Genomic DNA, 12,830 nt, shown 5'->3' with positions numbered 1-12,830 from the left:
CTCTCTGTTGTTTGTGAAGAGGACTTCTTGTATTTTGTCTACAGGGGCCACATAACTTTGTGATGACAGCCTGTAGGATAAAGCATCCACGGGACACAAACGTGTAGAAAATAATAGGGATGGGTATCGTTTAGGTTTTATCCGATACCGGTGCCAAACCGGTACTTTTGAAACGGTGCCGGTGCTTAAAGAATGGAGAACACAAAATTGGTCCAAAAACCTCTCATGTTCAGCTGTTTCTCTGTAAAAAGATAACAATGTTAGCCTTTTCTGCAGCTATGGGGCATATATGGTGTCACTCTTGGCTGGAAGCAGCTTAAACAATGGAAAAAACACAAACTTTGTCCAAAAACCTCTCATGTTTAACTGTTTTCCACTTTTTCTTTGGTCATTTTAGCCTTTTTGTCCAGGGTGAAGGGAGTATCTGCCATCAAACAAGAAGACAGCCGCATGTAGCTATGATGATGTTTGCTAGTTCACCTTACATGCATTAATGTAATAACGTGGTTAGCCTACTCAAAGTAAATTACACACGAACAACATTAAGCTACTCACGCAGAGAAGAACGGCTGCTGCTGCATCATCATCCTCATCATTTCTGCTACACTGGCAGGGCTAGGGGCCAGGACTCTCCTCTTCGGGTTTTTGGGGGATGTTTCTAACTCCGGGTCCGATAACAGGCACCACACCCGCAGTAGATGTGCTCGGTGTGAGGTCTCGCAGCAAGCTATCAAATACGGCGCATTTCTCGGCTTTTAAAAAAAACGCTATGCGTCGCCAGGTGTTTCATCAGATTTGAGGTGTTACCTCCTTTGACAGTATCACAGTATCAGCTTAAAGCACTTGTTGCAGCTGCTGAGTTTGCATCTTTTGCTGTGAAGTACAGCCAGACTTTGACCGCTTCGCCTTGGGCGTTTTTAATCTGTAGCTCTGCTCTAAAAGAACGTACGTACCTGGACCCGCCTACTATCCTCGGAAACGTAAAATGATTGGCTAGAATCTAAAGTGTGTCACAGCTCAGGAAAAAAAAGCACCGAAATGTGCGCTGCTTTTCGGTCTGGTTACTACCGTTTATGTCAGAACCGGTGCCATCATGGCACCGGATACCGGTACCCATCCCTAGAAAATAACGTTTAAAAAAATCTCAGTGGTGTAAAAGTGAAAAACTTTTTCTATAAATTTTTCATAAATATATAAAAAGTTCCCGTGGTGGATGCTAATGTTAAACTTGAGCCAAAATCTCAGGCTCACGGAGCTCTAAATACCGTTAGATGGTTTTACTCTTGGATCTGTGTGATGTCATAAAGAGTGGATATCCTCACACAGCACTGAGCACAGACACACACCGAGTGTTTGTGAGGGGCAGTTACAGAGGAAGCAGCGTTAAAGGAAGAGGAGCAGCTGGGTGAGCTGTGGCTGGTGTAAGATACATAACTGTGAATCATTCACATCTGCTCTGGTAGAGTCACAGTATAAATAATAATGTGTAGCTAGACGTAAGCAGAGTCGGCCCACTTTAATAAATGTTGTGAAAATAAAATGTTGAAGTTGCGATCGTGAGAAAAATGTTACAACTGTTACCATTTAGCTCAGGTCGGGTCTACAGTAAAATGTCAACACAAATCTGGATCACGGTGTTTGTGTATTTTCACACAATGCAAGAAAATCCAGACTGGATTACTGAATAAACGAAAGCTAACAGGCTCCGTACCTCGTTAAATAAACCTCAGCAGCCTCTGCGTTAAAGAGTCTGCTAAGAAAACAGCTTCGTCTTGATTAATGAAGGTAGTAAAAGCTGCCAACAAGCTGTGTGTGTGTGTGTGTGTGTGTGTGTGTGTGTGTGTGTGTGTGTGTGTCCAGCTATTAAGTGGAACGTTTACCTCGTTCTCCTCCCTGCTTCTGTTAATTGTCAGTGAGACAGTGGAGAGTTTGTCGTCGATGTGGCAGCTCGTCGCAGACCTGGCCACAACACTGCATTCCTCTCAAAATTACTGTCAACTTTTAAGTCAAGTTCCAGAAAAGAGGAAAGAGTGAATAAAAAGAATGTGGAAAATATCTTATGTAAGTTTGAATCCATCCAAAGCTTCATCTCACACACGTGTACTCACTCACATATCCAACACTTCACAGAGCCTCACTCGATTGTGCATGCATGCAAATGTATGCGCACACACACACACACACATCATAAAGCAGCTTATTAAACCATCAGCACTCTCCCAGCTCAGGGTGTTCATTGAATGGCATTTAAAGGGCAGTGTGACTCAGTTCATTAAACTAGATCAGACACGGAGCGACCTCTCTGCCGGGGGAGGGGTCAGAGGTTGTGACCCCTTGTTTTGGGGGCTTGGATGGATGTGGGGGTGGAGCAGAATGGGGGCTGCGAACCTGATTTAACTAGTTTTAGAAACATTTGTGAAGCCACGCAACAGACGTAGCCAAAGCTGGAATTAGTTTGTGTTCTGTTCATCGTGAAACGATCACCAAACACAGTTATTAATATTTCCACAAAGACGTGATGCTAACAGCTTTTACATTGATGGGAAATCAGAGAGGAAAGCTGTGTGTTTATGAGATGAGTGGCTGGTTGGAAACTTGGGGAATGATTTATAAACCATGGCAGGAGCAGGAGGGCAAGGAGGGAAAATGGAGGCATGGGAAGAGTTGGATTAAGAGAAAGGGGAGCAGCAAAGAGTGAGCAGGGAGGGTAAAAACCCACGGCTTTCCAGCTTATGCAGCAGAGTTGCAGTCAGGCCTGCTGCTGTGCCAGACTTGGTGACGTGTTTCTACAGTTGAGCTCATGGGATACGACAGTGCTCGTTTCTACCAGCAAGACTCCAGAGTTTTATTTTCTCACGGTCATGTGCGTCGTTATCGCTGCGAACAGACGACTTTCAGTGTGCAGAATATGTCGGTGTAACCGGTGTGATTCTGCGTTGTGTCTGATAACAAAGGTAAAAGAAAGAAAGGCCTCCAAGTAAATCATTGGCCCACTCCAGCTCCTACAACCAAATACAAACAGTGGGGAAGAGGGTTAGCTCAACCCACCACAACATCCAAGCTAGCAAGGAGTATATATTCATGCTAGCATTTATGGCACCTAAAACACATTTATGATACATACATACTACACACTTATAACATCTAACAAAAACAGGCTTAATAATGACAATAATTGAACTAAAATCGCAATCATAAACATCCAGGTGGCTAAATATGCATTATATGTGTGTTTTAAAGTGTTGGAAAGAAATGACACCCACCTCTCCCACAGGGGAATTGTAGAAAAGGGGAGAGGCAAAAGGGGTACACTGTATTTATAGGATTGCACCAAAGAAGAAGAAGAAAAGAATGAGGAGGGGCTCTAACTGATAATGAACATAACTACAGGCTTGGAGGTCCTAAAAGTCAGGTATAAAAGGAACAGTTTGGGGGTTTAGAACACATTTTGTGTAATTATAACAATGTGATTTATGACCCTGTTACATAGGCAATAATACTTATGTGTTTTCTGGACATCTTCAGGCCCCAAACCTTTCCCAGTATCATCAGAAGCTAACTCATAACTGGTTTTCCAGATATACTATATATATATCACGTATACACAAAGCTAGATATACAAGTGTCCCCTGTGTTGAACCCTAAGGTCACATTTAGACCTTCATTTGAGGCTGATTCCCACTTTGTGTTCTGCATAGTGAGTCTTCCACAAATCCGGGCTTCATCAGAAAGATCAGAACAAAGAAGACTGCAGTACTACAAATCAAATTTGTTGGAATGCAGTGTTTTCAAGTGTGAATGTGACTTCTTAAAAAATTATTATCACAACACATTCATAAAAATTCGGCTGCTGAATGGAATAGCATGGTGCACTGATATTTATATGTAGCCTGTCTAGTGTTAGCGCCAGTGTTGGGAAGGTTACTTTTAAAATGTATTCCATTACAGATTACAGATTACATGCCCCAAAATGTATTCTGTAACGTATTCCGTTACGTTACTCAATGAGAGTAACGTATTCTGAATACTTTGGATTACTTAATATATTATCATGCTGTTTACAACTACATGAATGTACTATTGCTGTGATTTATTACTGTTACTGAAGGTCCGCGGCTCCGAACCGTAGTAAAGGGACCTCTGGCTAATACGGTGGGTTCTGTGTCGGCTCGTAGCTGAAAACTAGCTTTACTTTGTTGTCTGGGTCAACTTTGCTAGCAGAGACAGAGAGAGGCGTTGAAAGGCTGCTCCAACGGAACTTATTGTTTCAGAGGAAAACACGAACACGGTGTACAGTCGAGTCTTAATAGCTTACTTACAACTGGGCTCGTCAGGCTCTCTTCTTGGCTGCAGTGGTTATTATTATATTTACATGCTTCCAGCTCCCGTTTCTGCTCGATGACAGCTCGTACTTTTCCTTTTTCTCCCTCCCTCGCTCACAGACACATAACGTGTATGGCAGTCCATTCTCCCTGCAGCACGGACTACACTGCCCATGATGCTACATTCTTTAGAGCTCTACCTGTAGCATTCTGCCTGTTAGCTTAGCACAACAACAACAACAAAAAGGCCTCTCTCACCCAGGAAACACAGAGAGAGAGAGCGTCACCCTGTAACCATGGCAACCGTAACGCTGCCGCCTGGAACAACAGAACGTAGCTGTCAAACAAAACCCAAACAGTCCTGACCCGCCACAATATGAAACAGGGAAGTACCGCCGTGTAATCCATTTATTTCAACAAAGTAACTGTATTCTAAATACCACCTTTTTAAACAGTAACTGTAACGGAATACAGTTACTCATATTTTGTATTTTAAATACGTAACGGCGGTACATGTATTCCGTTACTCACCAACACTGGTGACGGGAAGTGTGGCACAGCTTACAAGAAGAGCCGGCTCTTAATTTATTATCATCTGTAGCCTCATAGTTTAGCCTTACTTGGCAAATATGAATGCTTTGTGTGTTGTTTTTAGTCTTTTTATGAAAAGCCCAATAATTGCCTAATTTTGTGTATTTGTTTTGTTACAAAAGCAGGAATTCTTACTTTTGTTTAATATTTTAATCAAACTTTTAATCAACAGAAACAGAACCAAACTCAGTCTGTCCTCAGTGCAGGTTGACATTCAGAAAAATGCCTCAGCTTGGATGGGCTCATTCTCCTCTTAGTATCTGCTTCTTCTTTAAACTGCAGCCAGATGCTGTTTCGTTTACGGGTGTCAGTCATATTTATGCGTTTTTGCGACGCACTCTCCTCCTCAGCCCTGTCTCCCGCCTCACTCACCTTTTTAAACGGTAACTGTAACGGAATACAGTTACTCATATTTTGTATTTTAAATACGTAACGGCGGTACATGTATTCCGTTACTCCCCAACACTGGTTAGCGCCCACTCAGAGAACATTTGGTGAATGGTAAACGGCCTGTATTTGTATAGCGCTTTTACTAGCCCCCCCAGGGACCCCAAAGCGCTTTACACACCCAGTCATCCACCCATTCACACACTGGTGGAGGCAGCTACGGTTGTAGCCACAGCTGCGCTGGGGCAGACTGACAGAAGCGAGGCTGCCATATCGCGCCATCGGCCCTTCTGGCCAACACCAGTAGGCGGTAGGTGAAGTGTCTTGCCCAAGGACACAACGACCGAGACTGTCCAAGCCGGGGCTCGAACCGGCAACCTTCCGATTACAAGGCGAACTCCCAACTCTTGAGCCACGATCGCCCCATTTCATGGAAACCAGGGATTTTTTTTACCACACAGATAGGGTTTAGACAGCACAGTACTGATGGACCAGGACAACCCACAAGTAGGTGACATATGTTTGTTATTCATGACAGGATCTTGGCTACAGTGGACCAAGATCCCGATAAGAGAAAAAGCCCAGGTGTATAGAGGGCCAAATCCGGGTGGGAACATCTGTCATGAAGGCTTGTTGGGTACTTACTGCTTCAAGGATGGACAAATAATGAAGTGACAGTACGGTGCTGGCCTGGAAAGACGGTGGCTCCACTTCCAAAATGCTAACTGCTTCGAGTTTCAGCGAATCTTCCAGGTCTTGGATACGTAGACCAACCAAAGCTGGCATCAACTCTCATCAGGTGCTACAAAAATTCTTCCAATAACTGAAAGATGGAGCCCACATATTCTGTCTTATCTTAATTTTCTTCCTATGAAAAATACCCCAGCTGGCTCACAGCGTCACTGACACTGGTGCAGCAGAGGTGGCAGAGTCGCACAACTATGGACAACTGCAGGTTATTGAATGCACCATTGTTAATCTTTCAAGGTTATTGCACATTACTACCCCGTCATTCTGCTTTACCCTGGATTTGGTTCTATTTGCTTGGATGGTCGTGTTGGCTTGTATTGTTGTGCATCTGCCCCGACACAGAGCATTTTAGGGATTTCTCTTTTTCCGAGGGTGGTGGTGGGGGTGACTATCTCTATTAAAGGACACCCAGCAGCAGCTGGCCACGCCTGCTAAATCCTCTTGACAAAACCCACCCACCAGCTCCATCTGCCTCCCAAGTGGAACCCCATGATGCACACACACACACACACACACACACACACACACACACACACACCTTTCTGGTGCTCTTTGATCCCAGAGAGAGCAAAAGCCTACATCTGTTCTTACTACATCAGATCCTTTTAAAACAATGACGCTCTTGTTGGCATACACCGTGTAGCGAGAAGCCATGACACTCGTTCATGCACACACACACACACACACACAGTTAGTGTATCTCCTCACCCTTCACCTTGAGGCAGACTGTTAAGCTTCGGGCCTTCTGCAGAGACAGAGACCAGTAAATATTTAGTTCGCCACTGCTTACAACAATAATGATCATTTACACTCGTTACGTCCTGAAATACTGAAATTTGCACATCTAATAAAATTGCAAACAGCAGAAATTTTGTTCAGAGGAAAAAACATTTCTTTAAAATATTCAAAGAAATATTTTTTGTAACTTCAGAACTGTCAGTGTGCGTACTACAAGGAAAGGTTCGTCTTAGTGTGTGAAGGAAAACTGAGGAACAGTTTGCGTGTAGAGCTGAAGCAATGTCTGAATGTGTATATATGTGTATATGTATCTACTGCTTTGTCCTAAAAACCTTTGTGAATACTGTTTATACATATTTGAACTTTATAAAAGTTCTTCGTGTATATCTGCTGAAAGCAAATACAGACTCAGTGTTTGGTATAATCGTGATGTTCAGGTTGCATGTGAAAGATAAATATCTGGTCTGGTGTCCGACTGGTGCAGACCTGGAACAGATGTAAGCTGGATGCACGGTAAAGCCACACAGGTGATTCGAATTATTTGGCTGATTACACCTTCTCACGGGACTGTGTGTGTGGAAACACAACGTGAGCATCTCGTTCCTCCGTCAGCTGCGCTGCATCTGTTAGGGCGAAAGAAAACAATGCAAAATGTAATATTTCTGCTGCCTCGCAGAGAACTTTTGACTGTATCTTACAGTTCACCTCACCGGCAGTGTGAGCCGTGCTGTGCAAAGCTCTAAACGTTTACGATGAAGAGGCTGGCTGGTATTGCTTTGGCTAAAATGGGTGTAGTTGTCACTTCTGCTCTATCAGATGTTGTTGAAGTTGCTCTTCAGAATTTGACAAACAGATCTGATAATAGTCTCTAATTTGCAGGATACAACATTATACTGTAAAACGACTGCTGCATGTCGAATCAGGTACTTGTGCTGTTTTGAGTGCATATATGTGCTCACATAGATATTTACACTTCATCTAGTGCACTTCATGTTCCACTTATCTGCTGTGCTGCCAGAATTATGTGCTGTTAGTGCGTATTATTATGAATGATCGATTATTATATGTGACTCTTGTCCTCAGTTGTCGAACTCTTGGTTTTGTAGTGGAACGCTGAGGAAATGACGCGGGACAGTTTCCACGCAATTCAATTCAATTCAATTTTATTTATATAGCGCCAAATCACAACAAAAGTCGCCTCAAGGCGCTTCATAGATACAGAGAAAAACCCAACAATCATATGACCCCCTATGAGCAAGCACTTTGGCGACAGTGGGAAGGAAAAACTCCCTTTTAACAGGAAGAAACCTCCAGCAGAACCAGGCTCAGGGAGGGGCGGGGCCATCTGCTGTGATTGGTTGGGGTGAGAGAAGGAAGACAGGATAAAGACATGCTGTGGAAGAGAGACAGAGATTAATAACAGATATGATTCAATACAGAGAGGTCTGTTAACACATAGTGAGTGAGAAAGGTGACTGGAAAGGAAAAACTCAATGCATCATGGGAATCCCCCGGCAGCCTACGTCTATTGCAGCATAACTAAGGGAGGATTCAGGGTCACCTGGTCCAGCACTAACTATATGCTTTAGCAAAAAGGAAAGTTTGAAGCCTAATCTTGAAAGTAGAGATAGTGTCTGTCTCCTGAATCCAAACTGGAAGCTGGTTCCACAGAAGAGGGGCCTGAAAACTGAAGGCTCTGCCTCCCATTCTACTTTTAAATACTCTAGGAACAACAAGTAGGCCTGCAGAGCGAGAGCGAAGTGCTCTAATAGGGTGATATGGTACTACAAGGTCATTAAGATAAGATGGGGCCTGATTATTTAAGACCTTGTATGTGAAGAGCAGGATTTTGAATTCTGGATTTAACAGGAAGCCAAAACAGGAGAAATCTGCTCTCTCTTTCTAGTCCCTGTCAGGACTCTTGCTGCAGCATTTTGGATTAACTGAAGGCTTTTCAGGGAGGTTTTTGGACTTCCTGTCGTAGCACCGATGATGATGATGCCACCTGTGAGCTTATCAGATGTTTTCACTGCTGAAACTAAGAACCAGGGATTAAAAATCCAGAGGTGGTGTTTTACGATATTTTATATGATACCTACCAAAAAGTAAGCCTCGCTTTCAGTGACTTATACCAGTTAAAAATGATTGGATGATCCCACCTTTGCCACAATGTAGCCATTAGAGTAGCAGCTGGAGGCTGAACGTGTGCAACGTCACCAATGAAGCTGTTAGAGTAACGTTCATAAACTGTAGGCGTTTCAATCAGGTAGTGATCTCTTTGCTACTGCAACACTAACTGATCATTTAGCACGGCTGAATCACGGGGCTGTTGCAGGACGAAATGTCGTCTTGGCACATTTTACTTGAACCTTTCTAACACCAGTGTGTGAGGATGTGCTTTAATGGCTTGCCTCTGGACTCCCGCAGTAACTAAACAAAGAGGGTAATGTGATGCTGGCTTGTTTGGAAATACATGTTCACGAGTCTGTATTTGGATGCATATACACGTGTTTGGCGTCACGAGGAGCAAATAAAATCAGCGTTTGAGATTCCTGCCATATACAGGCCCGTTTCCACTGAGGGCTGCCGAGCAGAGGCCCGGCGAATGACATCCAGAGACACAGAGAGAGAACATGAGGCGGTGAAGAGGAGAGTTAGGGTGGAAAGGGACCGGAGAGAGGCAATGCATTATTTATTAATCCACATTTCCCTCTTCTTCTTCATCCATTACTCCTCCTCCTCTTTTTCTGCTCACTCCTCCTCTTGTTCCTCTGTGACATTCATCCTCTCCTCCTCTTTCTCCTGTACCGTCTCCACCTCCCAATCCTCTACTCCCTCTTGTTTAACATCATCAACTCCTTCACTTTTATCTTTCGCTCCCTTGTTCTCCCCCCTCTTCATCCACTGCTCCCTCTCGGTCATCTCCCTCCTCTTCACATCCTTCAGTTTTATCTCAGCTGACCTGTTGTTGCTGCTATCCAGTTATCAACCTGCGGAAGTCTTTTAATGTGATACGAAATGACTCGAATTGAGACCCGTTTCCAAAGGAGCTTTGCGCTTGTGTAGCCAGGTCATTCAGATCACACTTTCCCCTGTGCTGTATAAACGTTTATGAAAAAAACACCTTGAAATCTGACCTCGAGAAGCTTGTTGCTGATCCAGCAGGCTTGTGCGTATGACGTGTGTGGTTTACAAGTCAAAAGCATATGAGATAGAGCCCACTCCTGTTCGACATGACCAGTTTCAAAACACCAACACAGCCACGGCAACACTCAGAGCTTAGGAAATTGTGAAAATATTGGTATGCTAACAACTAGCTACTGAAAAGCATGTAAAACATGTGTGATGTGGTTACTTTTACATCGTCAGCGCTCTGGAGTCCGTCGCTAACAGACGTTGTCGTCTCTGTCTCTTTTCAGGTGGCTGTTGTGGAAAAGAAAAGACGAAGAGAGATGCTGACGTTGAGGATCCAGAGACACGAAAGAGCCCCAGTTCTCTTTATTTATTACCTTCACGATACGTGTGTGTGTGTGTGTGCGCGGGTGTGGCTGTGCATCAGGAAGAGGACGAGCATAGAGCATGTGTGCATTCTGATCGGCACCTAAGATTTAAGGCTATCATTTGCAAATTTTGTTTACTTTTTATAAGGTTCCAATAATTCATATATCATTGTCTAAGTATAAACAAAAGGACTTTACTCTTGGTACATATTGTGTTTTGTGTTTGTAACTAGCCTCCTATTTAAGAATGTATATTTGTATGTATGATATACTCATCTAGAAACTATATAATGGACAGTTTTAATATTGCTTCATCTCGTCACCACTATACTGCTCTTGCCATTAAATCCATGCACACGAGCATCTCTGATACAGTAATGCAGTCACTTCAAAGAAAACAACGAATGCTAAAGTTTTCATTTCTGTTTATCTCTCATTTGTGGAATTATAGGAAAAAACAGTGATAATGACGTCATAATAATGACGTTATAATAATTACTATTAATTATTATATTATTATATTATATTCTTATTATATTATAATAATATAATAATATATTATAATATAATATATTATTATACGATAATATTATATTATATTATATTATTACATTATATATAATATTATATATAATGTAATAATATAATATTATATTATATTATATATTATTGTATAATAATATAATATTATACAATAATATATTATTATAATATAATAGTATAATAATATAATATTATTGTTATAATAATGACGTCATGATAATGGCGATCTCAGAGGGCTTTCAGGTAGCCTGCTCTGGCAGCCATATTGGAGGTCCTCGGTTCTTTCGTAGCTTAAACTGCGCCTGCTTTAAAGCTTTAATTTATTAGTTAATGGACTCACAACAAAGTAGCTAACAGCTTCAAACCCCATGTAAATACTAACACTCAAATCTGGTAGGTAACAGTAGATAAGACTCTTTGTCAGATGTTTATCATGCTGTGTGGGTTCATGTTACAGGCTTACTTTGGTAGTTCTGACCAGGATTTTCATCACTTGTCTGAATATTCACCTCACAGTACTGCGACAGGGTAAAACTGCATTTACATGAAAGGACAAGGTTGGAAGAAGGAGATTATCATGGACCAGTGCTTAACTGAAGTAGTAGCTTTTCAGCTCCAGTCTACTGTTCCTGTGACCTAGCAAGGCTTTCATCTGCATACTTGACCCCAGGTTGTTCAAATAGACACAAATTTGACATCAGATGCCCTACCTGACACGTTTATTCCTGACTCTAGGAAAACTCCAGCTGTGACTCCTTGAGGCTGAATTTGTGGCTCTTCTGAGTCTCAAACTGCAGCGCTGAGGCGAATGTGTTAACCACTACACAGTGGTGTAAAAACCACTCGGCCAAATGTCACCAACCCAGAATTTGAACCAAAGACCATAAAATAACCTTTAATATTTGATGTGGACCAACATTTGGCTGATGCTCATTCTTTTCCATCACCTCGTTGCAGTCTCTCCTGCTACACTAATGAAGGAAAACAGCATTAATGAGAATTACCTGGTTTCTCTGATCCAGATTTGTGCACTTTTAAACATAAACCTGCCTATTGCTGAAGCTCTGACAAATCTATTTTTATTTGTATCATATTATCAGAGTTCAAACAAGGACACTAATGAGCATGTGCAGAGGTAACAGTGAGCAGCTGAGATGAAAAGTATGCGTCAGCTCGTACTGCCGACATTTGCTTCTCTCTTTTGAATCGAATCCAAGTACGACGTGGATTCTTGTATTTGCAATAAAAAGCTGGTGTTATTATGGGTGACCTGTTGTATGTAATTGCACTTTGAAATGGGTTTGTGAGTAATATTCGCTCAGAATCCATGAGAGTAAAGGCCAAAACTTCCAAAGTAAGGCCCCATTTGTAGGAAAATTCGAGCGGTTTGATATTTCCATGGACCTCCACGATGGAACCAGATGGAACTAAGGCTGCGTTCACACTGCAGGCGACATCAAATCCGATTTTTTTGACCCTCTGCGACCCATATCTGATCATGGTGTGACAGTGTGAACGGCACAAATCCGATATTTTCAAATCCGATCTGGGTCACTTTCGTATGTGGTGCTGAATCCGATACATATCTGATGTTTCAGAAAGCTGCTGTTTGATGGTCATGTCGCATTAAATCCGTCTTTTACATCACCGACACAAGACAGACGCCAATTATCAGCGCCAGAGAAGACATCGCGAACGCTTCCTGGACATCCAGTGAAACTGTTGGGAAGACAACGTTGGAGAAACGTGAACATTTTCTTTGTTCTGTATAATCTGCAGATTCTGACAGAAATCTGCAACTATCCTTTGAAGCACCGCTCCTCTAAAACAGCAATAAGGATCATTATTAGGTTATTTACATTATTATGTAAATAACAAAATAACTTAAAGCAGAAATTGGGAAACGTGAAGTCCGAAGTCTTTATATTAACGGCCATCAGTCAAACAATACTGTTGCTCTGGGTCTAAACAGAGCGCGTTGTGTGTGACGTCTTCTTTT

The 12,830-nt window shown here is 42.3% G+C and overlaps 1 protein-coding gene across 3 annotated transcripts in view; it reads left to right on the top strand.

Moving 5' to 3' along the window:
* Nucleotides 1-10,832, top strand: part of cdk14 (cyclin dependent kinase 14) — a 266,335-nt gene extending 255,503 nt beyond the window's left edge. For all 3 annotated transcript variants that reach the window (XM_087837157.1, XM_087837159.1, XM_087837158.1), the window contains one exon: nucleotides 10,208-10,832. The gene's annotated coding sequence lies outside the window, so the exon portion shown is untranslated. The remainder of the gene's footprint in view (nucleotides 1-10,207) is intronic.
* Nucleotides 10,833-12,830: the final 1,998 nt, after the last annotated feature.

This window comes from Neolamprologus brichardi, unplaced genomic scaffold, assembly GCF_056152115.1.
Source record: "Neolamprologus brichardi isolate AB-2024 unplaced genomic scaffold, ASM5615211v1 NODE_ptg000008l+_length_2720982_cov_1, whole genome shotgun sequence".
Classification (NCBI taxonomy): domain Eukaryota; kingdom Metazoa; phylum Chordata; class Actinopteri; order Cichliformes; family Cichlidae; genus Neolamprologus; species Neolamprologus brichardi.
This window is presented reverse-complemented; position numbering and strand designations above follow the sequence as displayed.